We start from the raw sequence: 27,110 nt of genomic DNA, 5'->3' as shown, positions 1-27,110 counted from the left end.
CAGCAACTCCCACAGCACTCCCCTGAACTGGGAAGAGTCCCGAGAAATCCCGGAGCCGCTGCTGGAGAAAGCGGAGAGTTATGAGGGTCAGGAGAGCTCGAGCCTAAGGGTCGGCGGTGATGGATGAGCAGAGTCCTCCCCGGACGCCGGCCATGGACGGAAGAGAGCGGCGAGAGGAAGCAGGAAGCTGTCTTCTAAGATCTCTGTCCTTCCTCTGAGCCTACGTAGATATATGGAATGGAATATCTTTGGCCAATTTTGCTGTCTGTCTAACTCAGCCTCCCACGGGGGGGTCAGAGATCTCCCCATAGTGTCTGAGGCGGTGGAGTGAAGGTGTAACCTTGAAGCCTCAGTAGTTAGAAAAACATTCCACTGTCTTATCAGCCTAGCAGAACACACAGTTGCTAGTTACAAGAAAGCTTACTGAAGGAAAAAAAAAAATCAGTGAAAAGAAAAATTGGCTTAATCCTGGCTAAAACCAGGACAGTTGGCCTTTTACATTTCCTGTTATATGAAGGACCTTTGAAAAGAGGAATGTCAAGTTATAAGCATTGATATAAGTTTTCAATAAACTTGAAAAATTATTTCAGATGCTTTCAAACAATGCAATCTGAGAGCATACATCATTTATATCACTAAGTGTTGTTTAGTTTCGATCAAGAAAAGAACAACACCCTAATACAATGCACTACCGTGCAGAACACAGAGTTAATGATTTAACTATTGGTCCTCCAACAAAAATCAGGTTTGAGCAATTCCATTCATGTCAGATCTCTCCTTCCTACATATTTAGTTTTATTAGCCATCTCAAATTTGTTTTCAAGAAGACTCTTCCAAGGGAAGAAGGGAAGGAAGTTACATTCTCTATTTTGACTACTGTCCTAAAAAGGACAGGTGTATCTGAAAAGATTGATGCATGAGACAGAACTATCTTTTCCTGCATAACATCTGCCCCCAACTTGCTTTGTAATCTCAGTGAAGGAAAAATTAAAAGAACCTCTTCTGCCTGATAATATCCCCCACCACCCCTAAAGAAAGGGCCCTGACAATAAAGCTAGAACACCTGAAACCATTGCTATGCACACTGACTAATTCAGTAACTATTAGCCAACAGAAAAAGAAGAGAATGTCTATACAACATAGTCACTTAAGACATGCTACATGGAACAATGAGACCTAATCCCTGTTCTGTTTAATACAGAAGATTTAAATATTCTCTGGAATAGAAATTAGAAGCCTGGTCTCCTCATGCATAAGTAACATTTACCAAGGAGTACTTGATAAACCCCATTTGCAAAAGGTTTTACCCTTCTGCACTCTCTTGAGAAACAAAGAATATGAGACCCTGTCCTCCTGGGCAAAGGAGTGATCTGAACTGCCATGTGATACCTACAGACAAGCAAATAAATTAAAGTAGGGGCTTCAGGACATTCCCTGGTTGTCCTTTGTCAAAGGAAACTCCAGCCATCAAACAAGGAGCTAAAAGTTAATGAGTGAATCATGACCATCCGGAGGAACCTAACTCTGAAGATAAGGGGAAAAACTCAATCCTAACATTCAGTCTTGCCTCTTAACTTGAAGGCTCCCTGCTCAGTGTCAGCATCTTCTGAACTGGACTTTGAAGCACCCAGCTCAACACATACCCAGGCTGGGACACAGGGTTGCTCTAGGAACACAGAGCTTGGGGTCTGGTGTTCCTACAGCACTTTCTGAAATCAGCCTTCAGTCACCTCTGGAAGGATCCCATATCGCTTTGGAGTTCTACACATTTAAATCCTATTGCAATCCTAAATTCTAGAAGCATTCTAGGTATATGTTGCTGAGGCTTGCCCACAAATTATGAAATAAGGGTGCCCAAGCGAGGCAGTAATAAAATGACATTGGGCCACTCTAGTAAGTTTCCCCTTTTTTCTATAGTACTGCAAATTGGGGTGGGGCTCATCTACTATTTTAATATTCATAAATACTTTCTAAAATGTGCAAAATTCATCTTGACTCTGTTAAATGAGTTTGCAAGCAAACAGAAATGCTCCAAACTAAAGCAAAAATTAATATAGCATGAAGCAAACCAACAGCTTTCATACAGATCTGTATGCATTGTGCACCACCTGGGTAACTGTTGGGACACCTTTACTTTTGGTAGGATGTTCAGAAGAGGCCTTAAGGTGTGGTTTTAAACCAATTTAATTAAAATGGTACTTAAAGTTGTGCTCATCCTCCTAGATGTGATTAGTGTTCCAGCTTAATGAATTAGCCAGGTATCGGATTAGTCACAGTAATTGTGCATGCAAGCCTAAACCTGTGGCTAACACCAGGCTCAGTGTGATTAATCCCAGGGAAATCTGGCAAGAAATGAGTGTTTATTATCTGTTTTCAAACTTGCTCCGTATTAGTAGTTAAATTTACCTCAGTAGGTAAGGTGCACAATCCTATTAATACTGAGCCCAGGAGACATAATCTAGAACCCCTAACATCAGTGAGTACTCAGTCTTGTAGTAGTGTTTTAGGCCACTTTCGTAATACACAGAGATAGAAATTCCCAGATTAGCTAGATACGACATTTGTCTTAATTTATAGGAACAACTCACTAGTGTGAGTAGTACTAATGAAAACAACCAACCACAAAGTTGGGGAAGGTGTTGTGTATTCAGCATGAAAGCAGAATTGAACCCTAACAGATTATATTGAAATCAACAAGCCTGCAGAGGCTGGTATTTCCATTTGCAGTTTCCAATTAAAACATGCATTATTTATAACAATAGAACCTTTGCCTGAATACAGCAAAACAAAGAGTCCTTTGTCTACTCTGTTACAGTCCGTAACCTATGCTGAGGCTGCACTTTGTGGAACTACTGCTCTATGAAACATCTTTCCTAACAGCAAAAGGAAGTAAGAAGGAAAGGGAATGCAAGCACAGTTTGTACAAGAGGAAGTACAGTTCATTTAGCAGCTTCACAACAGTCACACAGAAAACTTACCTCAGTTTCCCCTCAGACTTGCGTAAATTGACATTAAAAAACCACATCACACACACAGAGAGACAGAAAACAAAGCATACTAACATATTTCTAGAAGAATTGCATTTGGAGCTAGAAACAGACTTGGAAGATTCATAGTGTATGTGACAGCTGAACAAGAAACTAATTGTTTATTCATCTAACTATATTTAAAATGTTTTATAATAATGATAGGTTTACATGATAGCCCCTTTAGTCTTCCATTAATAGCTACTCCTGAATGACCACTATGTGTGCACTTTTGATAAAAGGCTAGTATTCCAAGATGTCTTACAGAACAAATAAGATCCATGTCATGATTATTACTTTCTGTATCTAAATTTTGTTCCTTTTCCAGAGAGTATGGAAGTATTTCTGACAGACTGTGTCATATTAATACTGAAAGATCACTTATAAGGACATATCAAAATTCTTCATTTTACTGCAGAATAACTGAGGCTGGTATGAAGAACAAGAATTTGGCTCTATAAATCATATTTTATCGATACAAAACTGCTATAATCAGTCACTGTTTTCAGTAAACTAACTAAAGCTGAGTATTTTTGCCCCCTAAGAACAGCCTAATAAATATATTAAAAAGAAATAAAGTACTTATTTTATATTCAAGATCCCATTCATAATTAACTTACCAAGCCTATTATAAAGCCTGGACTAACAACAGCAGGGAAAAAAAAAATTGGGTAAAAAAGCCCACAGCACATTAAATATTCTAGTGGGCATGCAACTGCACCATGCTACGCCTGCAGCTCTGCTGCTCCAAGCTGTACTCTTGCCTGTTCTCAAATGTCAAGGTGGAGCACAGTGCTTATATGAAAGATGTAAAAAATAGGATAGAATGCTGCCAGAAACAATTTCTAGTAATTACTAATAATTTAGGGAGTGGTATAGACCATCCTTCACAACATTACTGAATAAATTCCCTAGAAAAGTAGGTACTAGATTGCTTACACCACAATTGTCAAGGTGACATCAAAATGAAAGCTCAGTTCACTTACCAACTATTAGAAGTCCCCTTGTGCTTTTTGCAAGATTGGGACTGTTCATCTGAGTTTTGGCTGAATTCCAGTTTGTTTAATTAAATTCCACATATCTACATCCCCATCTCAGTTCACATCTTTTGTTACTGCTAAATGCTATTAAACAATCAACACGTTAAGTCAGTGTCCTCTGGGCCTAACATCAACAAGGATAAAAATATTTCCCCAATGCAAAGTTAGAGAAAAGCTGCTGGAATCCTTCAGAGTAAAGTGCTGCTGTTGTCATAAATGAGTACTTACCATTCAAGCAATTTCGAGCTAATTTCAACAGACTATTGTACAAACAAGTTAAAATGCTGCAATGCAAATCGCATTAAGGAAATAAAATATTTCCCATTAGTAACTATGTATGTACACAGCTGCAAACATCCAACTATTATACTTTCAGATGAAGAGGAGTCAAGTGTTTATGTTTGGTAATGCATTTGCAACCTTTTCTGTTCCAACTGTACAACACCAAGATGGGGTCTCTGATGTTCATCAGTTTCTAATAGTATAAGCATTTTCTTCTCCAAAAAAAGTTTCACATTAATTCTTTAATACAGATTCTACATACAATTTTCCAGCAGCTATATATAACTCTTTTACTAGTATTCTCCTGTAAACCAAGAAACCTACTACTTACCTGAAGAGAAACTTTTATCTTGGCAAAGTAGTATATTCTTTACAGTTGTGTTTAAGAAAACAGCCTAGGTGCACTTTGGTCATTATTTGCTTCTGTCTGGAAGGAAGTTGTCATGCCAGGTTTGTGGGGTTTTTTTTAGCAAGAGTTACATTTCCTGAGTAACATTCATAGCTAATAGCAGAATCCACAAAACCACCATAGTCAGAGAATAAATGTGGAATCTTAGAGTAAAACCAGCCCTATAAGCCTAAAATTAGAAAGTATTCCATTCTTCAGATTTAATGGTTTTTTTTAAAGTGAGCAAATTCTATTTGGCTAAATAAGGTACAGATGTATTTAATCACTGAATTTCAAAGACAAGTTTATTTAATGTCATATTTCAATACTTTTTATTTCAACATTGGATTAGCTTATGATAATAGACACATTTTGTTATAAAAAATAACCATGAAGAAATGTAATGAGTTCTTTAACCACACTATGAGTGCTACAGCACTGGTAGATATCCTTGAGTAATTTACTGTTTTATATAGAGACCTGTATTAAAAGTGAGATGTAGAACAGAAACCACCTGTAGAACTTACTGTCAGCTCTGGTACATTTCAATAGATTCAGCCTTGAAATTTCTAACTCTTCATTAGTAAGTAAGCGGAATATATCAGCAAAAGGTAATCGGAACAAAAATCAAAATGTCCACCCTTTGTGCAACACAAATCTCCACATTCCTCTCTGTACATTGGAGTTACCACCTGTACCATAACACACACCAAGCTTTTTGGGAAGACCACTCTAACTGCTTTAATTGCCACATAGGGACCATTCCTTCTCTTCTTCCAGATAACCCCTGGCTTTCAGCACAAAAGTCTGACAATGCCAACAGCTTCTGTATTTGCTGGGATGCTCTGGTAGAAGTTTTAAGCATGAAGAACCTAATGTTCCACAGGAAATTATTTGAGAGTAAAGGTGGGCCTGGAACTGGTTAATGAGGTTCCTGAACCCAGATGGTATTTCTTAGTGTATTCAGAGAAGTTGTTTGCCAACAGAAGAACAGTGTGATGTCAGCATATGTGAAGTCCAAGCTCTTCTAGTGAATGCTGTAAGAAAATTAAAAATGCATCAGACATTAGTGCCATCAGTAGCAGTAAGCACTGCACAAAAACAGGCAGGCAGTCTCTAGCTGGAGTGTTCACAGATCCAAAAGAACCAAACAGTAGGTCAAGGGACAAGTCTTCCCTAGCAAGATCTCATGGCTCTGCCCACTGGCACAGCTAGACCTGAACACAGCTCTCATGACTCCTAGACCAATAATTTAACTTACAGCTAGCTGTATTCCCAAGTGAGGGTTTCTAGATCTAAAATGTCTCTCATTTTACACAAGCAAGATGACACCTTCCAACATTTATTTCCTACCTCTGGAATAAGCTAGTGGAGTTTGCACCATGTTTTCAGCAGTATTTCTGTTTTAGCGTCAGTTGTACAACTGTGGATATATCCACTGTCTGAAAAGAAAACCTGTGAACAGGTAAGAAGAATCTAAAATCCTACAAGATCAAGTGTCCCAATTTTCTTGGTCATCTTAACAGGACCTCTATGCATTTATACCCTTTGTATCCAACTGCACCAGCATGCAGCCAGACACACCAGAGATGCCCACATTTGTGTGTACATGTGTATCTGCATTTAATTCCAGTTCAACACAGTGAAAGCTGCAAGCTGGTCTGAATATATTGAAAAGCTTTGACCTTGCATTTGTCATTTCAATTTACCTATTTTGCATATGACAGAGGGACATACTTCAAAATAAAGAAATTAACCGTAACACAAATACTGTCGAAGATTTGTGTTTTATATTAATTTTATATTAAAATGTGAGTTCTGCTACACATGCACTATGGGTCCTGAATCTTGCCCCAAGACAGTAAAATCATAATCAAAACATTAGTTCCTTCAGATTCAGGGAATACCAAATCTAGAATCTAAACCTTTGGGTTTTGGCACTTCTACCCTGCAAGGCTGTATCAGCTGTATCAGGCTGTAAGAGAACCCAGACTGAGACTTTTGGGTTAGTCTCAGCACTTGTTACCTAACATCAAACAATAAGATTGCAAAATTTACCATTTTTTAATGTAAGCTTCTCTGAATTTAAGGTTCCCCTTAAACAGATATTGAGGATCTGTTCATTTTGGCAACAACTATTTGCAACCCTACGGGCTAGGAAATTAAAACAATCATATATGGTAGGATTCATCCCACACAATGTATCCAACAGGTGTATTACCTTCTGGATTTCCTCTGTAAAGCTAACTGTAGGCAGGCAGTAAGTAACCCTAGCAGGGGTGAAATAAACCTCACACTTAAGTAATATCTCCTATGAAATTGGGATGTCTTGAGAGAATGCCATCATTTTCCATTGAGCAAAGGAGGAGATCAACAGAGAGGTCAGATTGAACAACTAAGCTGGCTAAAATTAATCCTGAGATTTATCAGTGTATACACTAATCAGTTTTAAAAGCTCATGCTTGGTGCTGCAAATATTTACAGGTTTTCTATATTTGGGCTTGTGGTTCTTAGCTGGTGGTGTTATTCATATGAATGCAACAAGCAAAAGACTTGCACTATGCTTAATCAGAAAAGCATACCTTAACTTTCCTTTCTCCTTACGCCTAACAAAAAACATAGTTGGTTGATCTGGCACAAGAAAATATTTTACTACGCAGGCATAGAAAAAGCTGCATTTTCAAGCTAAGATTCACACACGCAAAAAAAATATTATTTTCCCATACATTCTTACTAAAGCAGCCCAGAACTCTTCCTATGTCTACTATGATCAGGAATGCACAACTTTCAGGAAATTCTCTTGCAGTCTATGACAGCAAAACTATCAAAAACGTGAACTTGTCAGATTCTGTGCCATCAGAAGCAGCCATTTGACTCTTCCAAGTCACTAAGCAAGGCAGATATCTCAAGCAAATTTACATCTCCTCTTCTGTACAGCTCTAAGCTCTTGATAAGACAACAGCCTTAAAAAGACCTACCTGTTGTTAACAGCCCAGTTACATACACATTTTTAGTCTTGAGTTCATTATACAAACACACACATAAATATATACACCACTATAAATACACACAGAGATGCACTTTAAATTTCACTGTAATCCTGAATTTTGGATGAGCAACTGCCACTGCAAATTTCACTCTATTGTTTTCGTTTGATGTATATGGTAAACTCAAAGCACAAGTAATCTTAACGGGTGACAGCTTGAATAATGAAACTTTCCTGAGTATCAGTAAACAATATTGATGGACTAAATTGGAATATTGGAAGAGTTGCAAGATGACACTTTTCTGTATACTTCATCACTGCAGTTATGCCATCCTCAGTCCAGCTTACACTCAAATCGGCATGCTCATGTGATTTCTGCCCTTTACACATCACTTTTGAATACAGCCCACTGAATAATTCAGTGGGTTCTGTGTGGGTGTAAAGTATATGTTCGGGGACTGGAAAAGGGTTGAGTATGCTCATTCTTTTTCTTCTTTAGCATTCCTACGTTTTCTTGTATTTTTTGACACACTTTCAGTAATAGAGGATGTTACATTCTAGTGTACTTGAAAATTTTAAAGACTATTAGATCTGAAATAATTACCTAATTAAAACAAACAAACAAAATGCATAGAACAGCCTTATCTGTACTTACCCAACTCAAGCTAACTGCTTCACAAGTGACAATTTCAAATATCTGAACTATTTATGTCTGGAATACTATGCAGGCATTTGCAGTTACCACTATGAAGACAGGAACTAAATATTTTTTAAGTCTAGATTTTACATATCAGAAAAGGGTACCTACAGATAGTGTCATTGTTTACTCTCACAGACACTGGTTAAAACATTCACTTCCTGATCTCATAGACTCTCATTATATAATAAGTTTTTCACTTATTAAAGAAAAATTCTATTAATTTAACATTGAACTAGTTCCACAGTAAAATTTAAGCATGCAGGTCCTTCTATTATGATGGCTAATGTGCCAAAGTAAGCTGGGGGAAGGAGGCACAGGATTTAATGACAGTTCCTATCATGCTTAGCTGTATCCTATAATTAAAACCTATCTAATAGGAGAAGAAACTGGACTTTTTTTGTGCCTACTACAGTAATGCATAGAGAATAATAGGTTACCAGTGTTCCACTTCATAGTTCGGAGCTCATCGCTACTGTTCCCCTCAAATTTTCCATGCTATTTTCTCATGCTCATGTAGTAGGACATAGATGATACTTTCTAGAAACTAAATATCTGCAAACAAACTTCTGACTTTGTAACAAGGCCAGTGAGTGACCATTCCATTGTACAAATTTCCTTCATTTTTTGTTACAGCATTTGGATAATGTTTATGATTCTGCGTTTTTACTCAGCTGCCACAAAACTAGGAAAAGGCCTTTTCCCCTGATATTCCATTAACAGATACTGAAGAGCTCTTGGTGAAGAACGACCTTACTTTAAGCTCAAGGTATCTTACTACTTTTGATAGATGCATTCTCAGTTTTCAATTCTGGCACCAAAAGACTCTCCAAAAAGAGCACTAGTTTTGTAATCAGATTTACCTTTATTATGACAAACAAAGAAATGGTGTCAATGAAGCTTTCCCCCACATAAATAACAAGGCAAAACTAACCAAGCCATCTCTCACCCAACCACTGCATACCTCATGAAACAACTTGTGGACAAAAGGTTTAAACCTTTTGAGTTTGTTTGGTTTTTTTGTAAAAAAATAAACAAAACAAAAACAACAAAGCAAACAGTACAGCATCTAGCGTTCAGAGTCTAAACACACAAGAACTTAACATTAAACAGCCCCTAAGGCTGAAATACTTTCAACATGTACTCGGGCTTTACTAAGACTAGCTAATGCTCTCACTCATCACATGACACACTCTGCCAACACTGCAAAATGAAACGTGTTAGCACTGTCAGAAATGGGATCATTTCCTCAATTGGCAGGGGCAGGAGGGAGGAATCAAAATGCTGCAAGCAAAACTGCAGACAAAACCCATGTGAAAAAACACCACAGTGCAACAAATACAGGACATTAAGTCATACGGTTAATGAATTAAGTTTTCTGCAAGTCAGTAACATTTGTCCCAGTATCCCTGCACATACAGACACAGATAACACCACCTTCATCTACCAGGTATCTTTGTATTTACCACATTAGTGTTCCATACATCTTCCCACACAGTCTGTGCAGGAGTTATCTAGAGAAAGAATCCCTTCAAACAAAAAAACCTTCACAGTGTCAAGCTGCCAACAAGGAATATACTTAAATGCTTGACTTTGCTTTTATTAATTGGTATGCGCACGTACAATAAGTGTGGAGTTTTGTTGTTATTTTTTAAAAGCCAGCAGATTTACAGAATTTGTCTGACAGCAGGATTATTTACACTTACCAGCTACATGAACAGTCAACACTTGTAGGGCCTCTCAGTAGCACATGTACAGATGAGCTGCTGCAGGGAGCTTCCATCTGTGGAGGCGTAAGACCCGATCTCACATTTGAAAGGCTTCTCACCTACCAGCAAATGGAAAGCAAATATGAAGAATGTAGTATCTTCTATGGGAACCCAAAGTGTGTGGGGAAAATTCAAAAGAAAAGAACATCAGTGGGTTAGTATTTACAGCACAGCCTCAAAGCCACAGCTCATCTTTCACATGATCTTGTTGCTACAGAAGCACGATCTTAGATAATGGTCTAGGCAGTTAAAGGTTACAGTCTGTTTTATCAGTCAGAGACCTATTGCATCTAAATTTGGCTTCCATCATAAGTCTAACCAAGAAACACTAGCCAGAACCACTTCCAAATTTAGTTTTGATCTTTTTTTCTGAATCAAAGTTCAGGGGGCCAACTTTCAGCGTGCTCTATGTCAGCAACTGAAAACAAACAAAATCCCTCAGAAAGGGGAAATGTGGCAGAACAGGAAACTTTCAAAAAGCAAAAGGAAATTACATTAAAGGAGTAATTTTTACTTAATGAAGAAAACACAGTTTTCTGTAAAGACGGCAAGAACAACATTTAGGTCATAAATACAAAGAAAAACAATTAACTTCAATTGAAAAACATTGAAAGGTACATTCTTAAAGGAGTATCCCCCTCTTTCATCTACATTCCCATTGAGAATTTCTAATTGACAGTATTTATCTTCAGACTTTTCTTATGTACTAAAATTCTGAAACATTAGCCTTACAGTGGAAAACCTGAAAGAAACCACAGCCAAAAAAATTAAAGAAAGAATCACAGAATGGCTGAGGTTGAATGGAATCTCTAGAGGTAATTTGTTCGAACTCCCAAATAGGCAAACCTATTTTCATTTTTGCAGCCAAAACCACAAACCAAATAAAGAAACACATTTGAGTTAGAAATTAATGAAAAACGAATGTATTTTAAGAATCTAAGACCTACCATCAACCCTGGTATAGAGTAAGAATTCTCCTCAAGACAGCATTTCACACCGATGTTATTACAAGTAACTCTCCAGCTCCACTGTCATTAGTGTTACGAGAATTAACACAAGGGATATCACATTGCATGATCACAGCATAGTCAACATGATGTGGAAATCAAAGCATTTTTTTTTTATCTTTACCCCCAGTTGTCAGTGGGGAAGCAAACAGGAAGAGTTGTCAATGTCTTGATATCTAGATAATAAATCACATTTTCAAAGTTAATAATGAGCTTCCTAAAACTCATTAAGTACATTTGCTGTTAGGTTACGTAGCAGGTCGGCAGCAGAACAAGGAATAGGAGACAGTTCTGGATTTACACTTTTTCTTCTAGACAGTAACATATTTTGTTAATTTTTGGAAGAGTTTTAATTAGTTTACATGGGTTTGGACACCAGTCTATTTCAGCAGCTGAACATCATTAACAGTGCTCAGCCACATGGCCTAGCCAGCCTCCTAGGAGAAGTCAGTTATCCCTTCTTTGGGCATCACTCTCCTTTTCCTGTACCATTTGAAGCCCTGTCGCCTTCTACATAAGCTAAGAATATTTAATGGAGTAAATGTCTGTCTTTGAAGATGTGGCATACTCACTACCACAGAGATAGAGAGCCATCTGTCCCAGTAGGATGAGATGTCTACCAGGCCCCTTCACACCTATGTTTCCTGCCAGACATCTGCCTTCTCTCCTCTGCTTCCTTGCATGACACCACGGCTCCAACCCTGTGGGATGTGGCACCACCCACATCGCTCAAGCGTCAGAACGACAACTCCTGCCAAACCACTGCAAGAGTAATTAATTTCTTCAACTTGCAGAAAAGTTGATTTTGCCACTGTGGACAAAAGCAGATATTCCTTATTCACTAGGCTGCCAGGTCCTTTAAGATGAGATCTCCACAAGCTGCCTTATTAAAATATTGTCAGCAGCAGCTAATTGGCTCCCCACTGTCCTGTTCACCCACTTACTGCACACATCCAAGCAGCACATTTCAGAAGGCCATTAATGCAACATAGCACGTTCCCACCCTACTCATTCAGTTAAACTTATTTTCTCATCCTGTAAAATGCTCAATTCAGAGAAAAAAAGGAGAAAAGATTCACTTTTTAAATACCAAGATGGAACAGATCCAACAGTTCCAGGCAGACACAGTGATACAAAGTACATTCTTCTGTGTAAATTCAGAATTTCAAATGCAAGTGTCCTTTTTGGCAGACTGATGGACTTAGCATAACCATGGCAACTCAAAGTCTATGTAAACTGATCACTTTACCAAGACAGAAAGAACCCCAGAGCACCAGTCACAGAGAAGCTGGGCCTTTCATAGAGGTTCAACATTAAACTTTAAAACAGAAAGCTGAAGCAGGAAACTTTCCAGTAAATGAAACAGAATGTAGCCAAGGTGGACAAACAACAATCTTTTATGCTAAAAATATTGAACTGTGCCAGTATGTGCAAATTGATTTGTAAAGTTTTGAGAAGACATTTCCATTACTTCCTGGCCATGGAGTATCAGTACAGAACAAAAAAAAAAAATTAAATGAACTGGTTAAAGTCTACATCCATCTGAACTAGCAAAGTCATCCTTCAACTAATGAGCCAGTGTTGCAAACTGTCCTTGCCTTTGCAGTGTGTATACCTCTATCTAGGTGCCTTCTGAATATAGATTGCTATAAAAATACTCATATTCAGGAAAGCAAATCAAACATCCTTAAAGATTAATCTCTCAATGCCAAAAAAAGTTAAAAATTTGCTGGTTTTGTTAAATAAGGATCAGTGTTTGATTTTTGCTTATTCAACATGAGGGAGAACTACCAATGTATATAAAAAAAAAATACCCCTTTACTAGAAATCCTTTTCACAGCACAAAAGAAGCACTCCTACACAACATTCAATATTCAACTGTACACTGTTTTGTTTTTTTCTTCTCCCTAAGCAGTTTATCTAAGTAGTCACATAAAGAAGCCACAGTTGTAATCCACCTGTTTGCATTAACACACGCTGTGCCAGAGTGGCCTCAAGCCTTGTTTTGTATTGGCAGCACTGGCAGTGAAAGGCTTTGATGCCAGCATGTATTCCCATGTGTTCCTGCAGAGCCAACTGCAAGAAAGCTTCCTGTCAGAAAGGAAATGAACCTTGTCACTGCTGGAAAACTATCATCCATTCTTCCTCTGTAAGTAGTCTGAAGGGATGACATTCTCGGTTACTGTCTTAATTTAGGCTTTTAATGCCTTTTATCATCAGTGTTTAAAGCTATTAGTTAGGAAAGATTAATACCACTATGGGAGGAACGAGAGCACAAAGATTCCTATCAGACCTGTCTAAAATCAAATACTTCAGTTATTATTTTACTATATTTCAACTATTTATTTATATTCCCAGAATGACATACTTCGCTGTGTTGAGTAATTTACTAGCAGCCAGTACTGCAAAATGGAACATTATTATACTGGATTGTTGTACTTTGATGTTTGAATAGCTCACCTAAGCCTTGTAGAATTATTTCGTCTGGAGGAAAAAGACAGATTCTACTTTCTCAAGTGCTACTTTTTCAGATCAGCAAGTGGAATTTATTTAGAAGGAAAAATAATGCAATGAAAATTACATGTGTGCATATATACAAAGAGAGGATTCCAAGGGAACAAAATTGTAAAACATTTGAAAAGGCCTACGCAGCTCACAGATCTGCTGCTCCAAATTCCTTGGTTTTCCATTCTTCCCCTCACCACACTTATTATACCTCAAAACCATTTTAGCTCTATGCTTAAGCACCTGAAGTTCCTTAAAAGTCAGCAACAAAAGAAGCACTAGTTGCTCACAAGCTCACAAATAAGTCTTTAATGTTGAAAAGTCACATCTGTAACGTACAATAACTTCAAAGGGAGGAACACAAGCAAAGAACAACTTTCAAATCCTCCTGTCGGAGCCAACTAGAGCAGGTTTAAAAGGTGCTTACATCTCTACTCAGATTACTGATCAGCACTCAGCAAAAGGAAATAACGTCCTTTCGAATCCCACCTGTAAATAATTAATTACTAAGTAAACACTCTTTCCAAATACATGGACTACATTCACATGTCAGATGCAATAAACAGGATTACTCATTCTTTAAACACTCTATAATGAAAACATGGCAATTTTCATGACACATTTGTGAAGGTAATTAAAGTCCTGCTATTTTCAAAACAAAGTGTTTTAGAAAACAACTAAATCAGTTTATATTACACTCACTACTTCTGCCAGTAAGAGTATTCCTGCTAATTCTGAATTAAGCGTGACTCATCCAGCTGTTATTTTGTGTAACAGTATTCAAAACAAGAAAGACGCAAAAGGGGATTTTAATTCTCAGTTATTTGTGTGGATTAACACTTTTTTGCATCAGAGAAATAAAGCTTACTATGCTGAAAGAATAAAAGCCCTTAATTTCCATGAGGGAACTTAAGTACTCAGAGGAGTTGTTGAGGTATTTGATGCATAGAAGGTGTGAAAGCTGAAACAATGATCTCAGTAGAGCCAACAGCCTATATGGAAAAATCTGAGATTTAAAAAGCAGATTTCAAAATGAAAGCCAGCTCTAAAAGGCAAGCTGTGCCATTCGGAATAACTCTTTGTATTAATTTTTCCCCTCTTCCCTAAACAGTTGTGAACTTTCAAGAGGAAAAAGCACCACAAAAAAAAAAGTCAAAGATGTAGATACTAAACTCCTACAGGACAGACAGAACATTTTTCGAGCTACGAAGCACAGACCAAAAAAGCAGTGGTCAATTCCTGTAGTATCTTTGTGAATCCAATGGAAGTACAGTAGCACAAAGGTATAACACGCCAATTCACAACTAGGAAAGTGTTTTTTTTATTACTATTTCTACTAATTTAAATCAGAATTTTAAAAGTACTTTTTCTACATTTAAAAGCCATAGTTTTCACAGTGACATAACAGAACAATCTTCCTTTGTTAGAGGATTAAAAGAATAGAAAAGTAGAGCTATTTGGATTTTCTAGCTATTTGAATGACTCCTTAAAAACAAATAAGCATATCTGCCTATTTCCAGCACATCTAATAGTTTTAAATGCTGATTTCAGAATTCTGGTATTACTGTGGGGAGCGCCTATGTTATGCAGCACTTGTGGTGCAGACTCCTGACAAATATTGATGTGTTATTTTTTTATGTAAGGAGAAAAGAAAGAAAACACTGTTACTAGGAGGGTTGGTTCAATCTTCTAAGCTTAAGGAGAAAAAAGTAAAAAAGAACTTGGAATTGTAATATGGATGATCTAACCTTTCATCCTTCAGATGTAAATAAGGTGTGTTTGAGACAGCGGAAAATCCCAACCCATGAAGATCAAAGAGTCTTGAGTACTCTTCATCAATTTTTAGGCTCTGTAAAGGTCCCACATGCATTATAATACTTGTGATTTTAATGAAACAGTCAGGCAAGACTATCAATAAATGGGTCTTGTTAGGAAACAGTTTCATTCTTCCCATATAGCTTTTGAACACTGATCACACGCAGCTCATCCTCACAAATGCCACTATGATTTTCCCTACTTTATTTGAACTATAGGATAAAACTTGGCAACTGAAGAGCTTAGACTGCCCTCTCTCTGCAGCTTCTTGCTAACTACTCAATCTGTAACTAGAACAGTTATGGCCACACACCTTCAAGACGTTCACAATAGTAGGTATTGATCAGTATTTTCCTGTGCAGTCATAAAAAAACCCAATACTCCAAAATCAGTAATATGGTACACCTCCATACAGTTTTAGATGATAAAACTGTATTTCGTTGTTGAAATAAGACAATACACTTTGGTTATATTTTGTAGTATTGCTAGTATCTCCCATTAATTGAGGTCTTTAACTTGCATGCACTGTCAAAAGAAGCCATCCTTGTACACAAATGCAGTAATTAATAATTAATTAATAGCAACATTACATTTTCTGATAGGAAAAAAAGAGCCATGAAAATATAATTTTGAATTGCAATATTACATTAAATTTTAAATCTAGAGAATATTTGATAGGTGTAAGAAAGACTTACGTGACATTAACTAATAATGTCATGGGGCTCAGTTGTTCAGTAATTTTATCCTTAAAAATATACACACACCTAATGCCAATAGTCATAAAAATAATAGAATCATAGAAAGGTTTGGGTTGGAAGGGACCTTAAAGATCATCCAGTCCCAAACCCCATGCACAGGCAGGCAGGGATACCTCCCACTAGACCAGGTTGCTCAAAGCCCCATCCAACCTGGCCTTGAACCCTTCCAGGGAGGGGGCATCCACAGCTTCCCTGGGCAACCCGTTCCAGTGTCTCACCACCCTTACACTAAAGAATTTCTTCCTAATATCTAATCTAAATATACCCTCTTCCAGTTTGAAACTGTTACCTCTTGTCCTGTCACTACACGCTTTTGTAAAAAATCCTTCCTCAGCTTTCCTGTAACCTCTTCAGGTACTGGAAGGCTGCTATAAAGTGTCCCTGGTGTCTTCTCTTTTCCAAGCTGAATAAGCCCAGCTCTCTCAGCCTGTCTTCATAGGAGAGGTGCTCCAGCCCTTTGATAACCTTCATGGCCTTCGTCTGGACTCACTCCAACAACTCCAAGTCCTCCTCATGTTGGGGGCTCCAGAACTGGACACAGTACTCCAGGTGGGGTCTCATAAGAGTGGAGTAGAGGGGTAGAATCACTTTCCTCAACCTGCTGGCCATGCTTCTTTTGATGCAGCACAGAACATGGTTGGCTTTCTTGGCTGCAGGTGCACATTGCCAGCTCAACCAACACCCCCAAGTCCTTCTCCTCAGGGCTGTTTCTCAATCCATTCTTTGCCCAGCCTGTATTTGTGTTTGGGACTGCCCTGACTCAGGTGCAGGACCTTGTGCTCAGGCTCAGTGAACTTCATGAAGTTGGCACGAGCCTGCCTCTCAAGCCTGTCAAGATCCTTCTGGATGGCATCCCTTCCCCTCCTGCGTGTTGACTAAACCACACAGCTTGGTGTTGTTGGCGAGCTTGCGGAGGGTGCACTCAGTCCCACTGTCAACGTCACTGACAAAGTGAAGACCTTAAACAGCACTGGTCCCAATACCAACCCCTGAGGAACGTCACTTGCCACTGAAAATCTTCATATAGAACTGATTTGTTAATAAGATTTGAAATAGATTTTACTAAATAAATTCTACCGCCCAATACCGAAAAAAATGTAGGCTTCCAATCCATACATTCCAGCTATCCTTGAGGCCAGTAAGTTAGATAGAAGTAATAATTTTAAGCTCTTAACATCAGCAGGTAACTTTGCACTGCGATTTAGCAAAGAATAACACTGAAAAAGCATTTGAGAAGTAAATGCCAGCGTGATGTCGTTCACTTGCTGCCCTCTTCTGGGGAAAAACAGAACAAACAACAAAAAAAAGCACCATGAGACAACCAGGAATACAGCTGTTCCCTGCATACCATTACCTACACTCCTCTGATAACCTTGTGACTATTCAAATTCAAATTCCTTTTTTTCTTTCTTTTTATTACACCAATTTCAGCAAGCTATAGTTTCGTTCCACGTGAGCAATAAGAACTTCAAACCAGGAAATCCAGATTTGATAAAGACAATTACTTCAGTCCTAGGAAAAAATGAAGTAAAGAAGCTATTTGGGGAAAAAATCTATGACAGTGTGAATTAGATTATAATACACAACTTTAGAAGTAAGAATTTCCCTAGTTGAACTCAAGGTGTCTATGATGAAAATGTTTTCTAATAATATAACAGACATATATTTAGCCACAAACAGAAACAAAAAATAACGTCTCCAAAACTAAACTCACATACTTAGAAGAAACCTAGAGAAACAGAATGTACACTGCCTGCTCTACCTAAATACTAGAAAAGCTATAATTAGAATATTGCATGATGTCAACTCGTGGATGGGTGGCTACCAGAGGTCAGTAGCAGCTTTGTCAGTGAAAAATATATTTTTTTTAATAACAGGAAAGCATCAAATATCTTCTCAAGTTTTCTTTGGAAGAGAGGATGCACCTGAGGTCAGACAAAGTCTTAGTATTATCTCTTAAAACTACAGATAAGTGGAATTTTGCATTAAGTGATAAAATTGATCCTTCATTAAATATGCCTCTTAGAAATACAGTCATGAGAGCATAAGAAGCTGTACATCATCACGATCTTGTAATCTAGTTTACACACAGAATTCCAAGAAGTCTCTTGGCACACAAAGAGCACATTTCTTGGCTCTTCAAAGAGCACATCTCAGCAGCTCTGCTTTGCTAGTGCTTGTAACAAAATGTAAGAGAAAACCTTTAGAAACACCTTTTGATCAATATCTGCTTACTTTATTCCGAAGACTGGCACTATTGTAAATCAAGTAGAAGATAAATATTTGAACTTATTTTTGTTCAGTCTATCTGTGGGCAACTTTCTTGTAAAAATAAACAAGTCCGTAACTAAATACATAAATATGCCACATTATCAGTTGTTCTGCAATGAAGATCTACAGAAGTACTTGGAGCATAACAAAGAAAATGCAAATTTTTCTATAAGACAGTTCATACCTACCATAGGAACTACGTGCAAATTAACTTGAATCTTCGTTTCTCGTTGCTTTTGTGTTGGAGCACACAGGATTATATTAAAACTTGTTTTCTCTTCCATTTGGTTCTAATTTCTCGGTTTTTTTCTGATGGATCTGTCTGTGATGTCCATTCAACTGATGTCTAGAGTACTCGATCCCAAAATGAATATGGGGGGATGTAGAAGTTCTGTGATTTTCCATGTGTGCTCTTTCAACTCTTCTCTAGACTGCCAATTAAGAAATAAGTAAACTAATGAAAAAGGAAACCAAAAAATAGAGTATCAACCAATATTTTACATCGCCATTGGTGACTAAAAAAGCTTAAGAATTTGAGGTAAGATAGTTTCAGGTGAAAGATAAAGTTCTAGAGGGACTTTGGAGATACTGTAACCCTCATGATTCATTCAGTCCACTAACAGAAAAGTAAAACAAATCTGCCACTCATTCTGTATTACGCTTTTAAAAACATACACAAGGGGAAAAAACAGCAATTCACACCACCCTAGAAGTACAGATTATCATTCTTGGATGCACACTTTCATTTTAAAACTACCACAGTGCTGCTCAGCACAAAGAGTAAAACAATGTGAAATACGCACAAACTATAACAATAAAAATGATAGAATTTGGAAAGTCACTAGTATGTTTGACAAACTTGCCACTCCAATAAATAGCCCTGTTTTTATAAAGTGACAAAGCAGGAAGAGCCATGATTTTCAGGAATCTCATTTGATCTGAACTCCTTTGGTTTACCAGATTACGATCTATTTATCACACAAAAGTTTCATCTAACAATGCACAGTCTAAATAGTTGTATTTTCTAAGTTTCCTCATTATTATTATAAACTTCCAGTGATCACTGTAAGTGTAGGAATACCCCGATATTAAGTTTCCTTTCTTATACGGTTGTTAAAATAGCATGAAATTCTTATTATATCATTAAGACTACTACCCAGATGAGTGAAATAACAGACATTTCCAACCTAAAATATAAGCTTAAAAAACACAGTGCTGCATAAACTTTTAAATATATAGTATATTTTGTAAGACTAGGAAAAAAATAAGACTACTAGGTGACTGAGAAGATAGCCAGTATTTATCTCAGAGCAAGGGGAATACTTTCATTCACAGAAAATATAATTTGGCACAGAATCACTTAATTTGACTTACTTTTTGGTCCTGTCATAGTTTGCTTATCACTGCTTTTGTATGAGTTAATAATTTCAGCAACAAAGTACCAAAAATTCCCTTTCTGCCCCTTCACCAAAACCTACAAACAAGCTATAAAGGGTGATGTTAATTGTTAAATAAATGAATCAATATCAGAACAGTTGCACCAACTCTGAAGGCGACTTGTAAAATCCCCAGAGTAAAGCAGTACATATCAAATGCTCCCCACAAGGGCTTGGTAGTGCTCTTGCATTTCAGAATGCTGCTGTTTACAGGAAGAAAAAAAAATTACAGATTTTTCCTCATCCAGTGTCATCAAGCCTTATTCATTAAATTGCTAATTCCTTTTGATGTGATGGTGTGGCATCCATCAGATTACAAACCCTGCCAGATTATGGTACCTGTAGTGACTGGAAAAGAGTGGAGGATAAACTGCCAATTATATGACCATTTACAGTCTAAAAAAAACGTATTTTAAATGTCTTACAATTTTTTGAGAAGGTATATTTAAGACAGTATTAGGAATAAACACTTACCTGACCCGTGTACACCAGCTCCATGCTTCAGCATGGTTTGGTGATTAGTACATCGCCACCAACACAGTATATGTTAGGATGTCATGATGGAGCTGAAGCCAGTCACCCTAAAGGGTCTAGATGTCACAGGACCTAAGGAATAAATATGTGAACTTTTATATAGTAATATACTGTATGATCACACAGCCTAGTAACTAAGAGCATACAGCACACAATGATAAAGATGATGGCATTTTTTGTAATTTTACTATGTGAAGGTAGATTCCCAACATATTTCCCAAAACACAAAATAAATCCTATATTAAGAAGCAAACAAAATCCCAGCTCATTAAGTTTGCTAAACCAAGAAACAAAAATTAAGAACTGCCAAAATGAAAATTGCATTGGTAACCTTAATTTCATTGCTTTTTGTGTATATACTCTATGGTCACTAACAACACACGCAGGCTCATGAAGCACTCACTACCCGTTCCACACACTGAATTTTGAAAGGATCATGTAGGGGAAGAAAAAATTTGTATATAGCCAAATCAGGTAATAAAAGATTTTGCAAGTGTACCCACCAACACAGACAATGAGTGAGTTTTGATTAATTTTGTGTGTGTTGTTTTTTTTTTATTATTTATTAAAAAAAACAACAAACAAACAAAAAAAACCCCAAACATTTACCATGTTCTAGGCTTTATTTTTTGAAACACTGGTATTAAGAACTTAAAACATACATTCCAGATTTCACAATGGGGAATTATATTTGGGCTGACTGACCTTGCCAAAACCCTTAGACACACCAGAAACCTCTCATGCTTGAACTAATTACCACTTGAGTAATGACAGCAATAGTGACCAGAAGCAGTCATGTACCCTGTCATATTAATTCTGGTTCATGTATCTGAGACTAAATCATTTCTGTCCACGCCAGACCACCCTGGTGCCCAAGTTATTTTCACTCTCTGGGACTCCCCACTTCATTTTATTCTCTGCCCACTATGCCCTGCCCCACTACCAGTTTTTCTCATGCGCCAAATCCTGCTTGAGTTCATCTCCTCATCTCATCATGTCCTCTAGCAAATTCTTGTACGTTTTCCAGCCCCGCTGGTCTTTAATATGCAATGTTTTTGTATGCTTTCCATGAAAGAATTAAAAACCTTTGTAGCCAGCTACCAAAGAAAAACGGCATGCTTTCTTAGTTCCTGTCCCTGTGTCCCTAAAAGTCTGTCACAATTAACTTCCTGCAGTAAGGTATCTTCATTGTCCACCGCATTTTTCAGAGGCTGTGTAGAGGTCTCTTTCCTGCAAGCCATGAAGTATTATGGCTTTTGTAAGAAAAGGTATCCACAGTCTTCCTGGTTCCACTTGAAAACATTATTAACAGAAACTTTCCCCCCATATGAATTGTAGAAGATGGGCTGAATCATTTTGGTTTATCTGGTTTTAAAGGAAATGTACCATACGGAGGTAAAGAACTAACATAAAAGATTTCAGCCAATAAAACTTAAACAAACAAACAAAAAAGCAAGACAGGTGAGCAATGGAAAACAGTATATTTTAAATAAACACCAACATTGGTAACAAGTAGTGCATCTAGAGTAGTAAAAAATGCAGTGTGGTTTTATAACACTAAATATGAAGTAAGCAGTTAAAATATAGAAGCGAGAGTTGTGCAGGCATATACCATTTATTAATTTAATTTGTTTTCAGAGGAAGGAGTCTTTAACATAATTTTGGGGAAAGTATTTTTATCAGCATGAAGAAGAACTGCTGCTAGAGATATATAGCCTCTACCATTATTAAAAAATAAATTAAAAAATCAAATTTGATGGTGTAAGTATGTACAGCTCCTGCCCCTTCTTCTGTTCACCCAGCAAGAGACAATGCTGGACAAAGTCCTTTGAAAATCACTTTAGGATTTAAGAAGTGTTAAAAGTTAGCCACTAGCATTGCTCACCTGATAGAGCTAAACATACATTGATTGATAGGCTGCTATACATTGCCTATCAGATTCACCCTACCTCAGTTAACAAGACTAACCCAAACAACAGTCAGAGAGACACAGGGACAAGCCACTCCACATAGTTCTGTTCTAACCACAAGTCTACAACTTAGTAGGTCAAGGTCTGAGGAATTGGAACAGCTAACACTATAAACTGCAACATGAGCTTTTGACATAATTAAATGTCAAATGGAATCAGAAACAGACCAAATTGGTCAAAAAAGACCCAAACTGTCGACCTAACCTGGCTGGCTGTCATTCAGAGTATTGTATTTTGGTGTTATTCCGGTCATACTGACACAAAGCTGAATTCAGGAACACTTCATACATAAAGCATCCTTCGTCTTTTATGTTTTAAGCAGTACGGTATCCTCTCCCTCCCAAGTGAAGGGCCTAGTTTGATAGCAAAAGAACAATAAAACTGTGAGGTAACACACAGTCTTCTTTGTATGAATCTCTACCTACTGCATATAGAAATAAAGCTGTCACCGAGTAAGATGGAGCAAGACTGATAAAAGAATATAAACTTGCTGCTGCTACCTTAACAAAGAAGAATATCCTTTTAAATTGACAGACAGCTGGTTATCTAACCAAGCTAATAACAATTGCCAGAATAAACTGATCACAAATTCAAATCAGCATAAAACTTATCCAAAACCCAAGCAATTCCTCATGTTCTGCACTAAGATTCCCTGTACTGAGTGTCATTGTGGTTGTCTTTTCTCCTTTATCTCGGTAACAGCTGTGAGCTCGCAGGTGCTGCTACATCCCACTGCCAACAATAGCCTTGGAAGATGAGCATCCTTGTTTACTTCCTTCAAGCAAACTCTAAGAAGTTCCTAATCCTCTCCCCACCTCCAAACCACAGTTTCAATCTAGCTTAATGAACTATAAAGACTTCTTCCACCAGTAAAAACAAATTTACTTGTACCTACACTTGCATTAAGCAAATATTTAACACCAGGAAATTGACCTCTTCTCTGTAAAAGCATACAGAAGGAAAGCATTTAATCAGAAATCCAATGCACACAGTATTTGCAAAGCTTTTGTTGCACTTTAGAAACTTAGCAGTTTAAAAAAAAGTAAAAGAAAAAGAGCTATTGGAAGGATGGAGGATGAAATAAAAAAAAAAATCCACATACACTTGGAAAAAATTCCTTAGCTGTATTGAAAGCTACACTTTCTTACTATAGGTTAAAATTGGATTAAATACATCCATTTAAAAAAGAACATAGACATTTATTCATGGTAAACAATTATTAAAAGCTCAAACTCAGCTCCTATGTAAAGTGTTTTGTGCTTACTTAAGCAATATGAGGTTGAGTTTGGCTGAGATGCACAGTATTTCAGAAGATTGAGCGATTATTGATTATAAGACACAATTGGACCCTGGGGACTCGTGTGTCAAAAGCAAGGTTAGCTCATCTCTAAGGATGCTCCTTTCCCCCGGGTTTCAAAACAGGAAAAAAAAACACAACAGGATAACAAGCAGTTCTCAAGATACATACTTGCAGTGGAGTTATTCTGCTGTGAATTACAGAGTGCATGAAAAATACTGAAGGAACAGATACTCAGGAAACATCAAAATACCCAAGCTTCAAAAAATTATTTTTACCAGTGAAGTGCAATACACTATTTGTCCATTTTCTTCTAAGCACATCTGCTGACAGCCTAAATTTAGTATGGAGAAAGGACCAGTTGGAGGTTCTGGGTTGTTGGGTTTTTTTGCAGAGGATTTCTGTTCAATGAGAAATGCAATCAAGATCATTAGACCTTTCCTGTAAAAGTTTTAATATAAAATCTCTCAGTTTTCAGTGAACCCTTTTTTTAGTTGCTTATCCTGCAGAAATTCTGCAATAACCTTCTATGAAAATTCTACCCCCTGCCCTTTTAAACACTACAAACTGGGAACAACCCCACCTATCCCAAAGACTTCAAACTCAAACTGTACAGCACAATCTAATTTAAACCCTTCAAAACCTACACTGTAATACAGATGCAGTGCCCCGCCTGGCTCCAATCACAGGAAGCCCTGTTATTCCACATTCCCTAATGCTCTTAAGATTGCCTGTTTTCTCCTCTGACCATTGCTGCAAACTCAGAGCACTCCTATGAGCCCATCATCTTATTTCACATAAGTTACCTGGTTTTGCACTGGCCTTACTGAGCAATCAGTACCAAACCAGTAGCTCAACCCAGACAGGAAGAAACTGAAGAGGCAGCCACCATGGAAACCTTGTTAAAAACAATCACTGCAATCTCTTGCAACACTGAATGGTTAAACAGGAAAGGGCCCCCCAATCTTTCAAGATTTGACCTACAGGCTTGAAGATAAGCACCAAATGCATGTCTTCATTGAAGGCAAAATGTTTGCAATTAATAACAGAAACAGTTTCACGTTTGTCCCTCCTAGTTTAAATAAAGTAAAATTGGTACAAAAGCAACATCTGTAGTCAATGCAAAGGAGAACAGAGCACTGGAAGACTGGAATTATGTCCTTTTGTGATTTAAGAGTCCATAAATTATGATACTCTGCTAAGGTCCTCCATTTAGAAATAGAGGTGATATTTAGCTATTATCAGTGTCACAGAACCTCCAGACAAAAAAGCATTAGCCTTGATAGAAGTACTTTTACAGTAATGTTACAGAGCCATTAAAAGCTAATAATATTGAAATCACTGGACTGTGATGGTCAGCTATTCATAGAAATACTCAGAAATGAGAGAGGATTTTGCAGAATGAAGGAACATCATTAAAAAAGTGAACTTTTACAACACTTGTTTAGAATTTCTGCAGTTCTTGTATTTTATTTGAACTAGTATGAAGACGTTTTCCTGTAGCTTCTCATGACAGCACTTACAGCTCATGCTGAAACCCCTTAATATATGTTGCATCGACCAAATTAAGTTCTGTGTACAGAGAAATTTAAAGCTGAGGCAACTGTATGAGTATAAAAAAATAAAATGTTACTTACTGGTAAAATCTGTGCAGACATTTAAACACATCCTGATAATGGCAAGCTATGTGAAGATTTCTTATCCGCTCAGTTTCACAATACGGTGAATACGTTGTGCACTGAAATGGTCTCCTCTGATGGCTGTTTCCATAAACACACTTGTACAGATAAGGTGCTTGTAAGTTTCTTTCATCCACTTATGTGACTTAAAATGATTTTCCATTAAGTCCCACTGAGTCATGAACCAATAAATGCATTTAAAGCCAAGACCCACAGAACAAGGCTCCTCAAGCTGCAAATGAGCTGCTGCTTCTCCAAACATGGTGGACACTTCAGAGGAGTGAGGCATGAGGACTATTGCTCTGACTGTGCTCACGTTACCAACCGTAACCACTCATATTCTGAAGCACGAGATACACCATCAATAAGACAGCCAATCTTTGCAGCATTTTCTTCAGGTTGTTTTTTTTTTTTCATTTTCTTGGTTAGCTTCAATTCCCAGGCTATAGGACTCATTTCCACTTTGGTCCCTTTTAGGACAGCCTGAAGTTTGACAGGCTGTGTCTGTTTTAGGCATGTGTGCCAGTTATATTCTGATCTAACTTACTTCTGATGCAGCTGCTGGGCAGAGCCGGGGCCTGTATACCTCTGCCAGAAACACACCCACCGGGCCAGCAATCTGGGCTTCAAAACCTCCAGGCAGAGCAGCATACAACGTTGTGATTTCCTCAGGGAGATGCAGGTTCATTGATGCAACACGTCGACGTTCCTTCTTAAATTAAATAATCTTCTGCAGTTGCTGGCAGGTAAATCTACAAGAAACAATAAACAAACTAGCTAAGGTGCACTTTCTGATTTCAAACGTCTTTTGTCAAAACCGCAAGCTGCACACGTTCACACTCTAGTCACAGGGGTGTCTGCAGACCTTAGGACGACGCGAAAGGTGCGAGGGTTTTGCCAGGAGAGAAAGGACGCCGCAAGTGAGTATTCAGGCTTCTTGCGGAAATGAAGAACGAGCTACAGGTTAACAACGTGACATCACTTTCTTTGCGCGAAGGCTGCAACAGCTCCCGCTACGTGACGGGCGGCATTAACCCCAGAGCAAAACAGGCTGGCGAGAAAGCTGCCGGGCTAACACCAACAGGCTTCCAGGCCGCAGCCGCGCCGCTCCGCACAGACCCGCGCAACACCCGGGAGCGCCGCAGCAGGCGAGCAGCGCCTGGCAACACACAGCAGCTCCCTCCGGAAAGCTCACGCCCGCCAGCCCCTCCCGGGGTTGCCCCGGCCTCTCCCGCCGCCAGGCCCTCCTTCCCCAGCTCCAGCGGCCTCTCCCGCCGCCAGGCCCTCCTTCCCCAGCTCCAGCGGCCTCTCCCGCCGCCAGGCCCTCCTTCCCCAGCTCCAGCGGCCTCTCCCGCCGCCAGGCCCTCCTTCCCCAGCTCCAGCGGCTGGAAGCAGCGCGCTCCCCCCCCCCCATCGCCGCTTCCCGGAGAACGGGCGCACCCGGGGAGCAGAGGGCGTGCCCGCTGGCGGTGTCAGGGCCGAGCACCCCAGCCTCCCTTCTCCCGAGGCGGCGGCGGCCCCCCAGCCCAGCCCAGCCCAGCCCAGCCCAGCCCAGCCCAGCCCCGGCTCCCCGGGCACCACCTCCGCTGCGCACCCGCGGAGGAGGTGGAGGAGGAGGAGGAAGAGGTGGGGGGGCGGGGCTTCCGGCCC

At 38.6% G+C, this 27,110-nt stretch overlaps 1 long non-coding RNA gene across 3 annotated transcripts; it reads right to left on the bottom strand.

Moving 5' to 3' along the window:
* Positions 1–5,023: 5,023 nt before the first annotated feature.
* LOC127380445 (uncharacterized) lies at positions 5,024–26,989 on the bottom strand. Of its 3 annotated transcripts, none has more exons than XR_007888506.1 (6): positions 26,901–26,989; positions 25,419–26,212; positions 20,455–20,586; positions 18,733–18,975; positions 10,126–10,247; positions 5,024–5,773 (listed from the first exon to the last, which is right to left on the bottom strand). It is a non-coding gene; the product is annotated as an uncharacterized LOC127380445 (long non-coding RNA). The 3 variants fall into 3 exon arrangements; XR_007888507.1 differs by lacking the exon at positions 26,901–26,989 and adding an exon at positions 26,326–26,818; XR_007888505.1 differs by lacking the exon at positions 26,901–26,989 and having other exon boundaries at positions 25,419–26,818.
* Positions 26,990–27,110: the final 121 nt, after the last annotated feature.

The sequence above is a fragment of the Apus apus genome, chromosome 2, assembly GCF_020740795.1.
Source record: "Apus apus isolate bApuApu2 chromosome 2, bApuApu2.pri.cur, whole genome shotgun sequence".
Lineage (NCBI taxonomy): Eukaryota > Metazoa > Chordata > Aves > Apodiformes > Apodidae > Apus > Apus apus.
The sequence above is the reverse complement of the archived record's forward strand: the minus strand, read 5'-3'. Positions and strand labels throughout refer to the sequence as shown.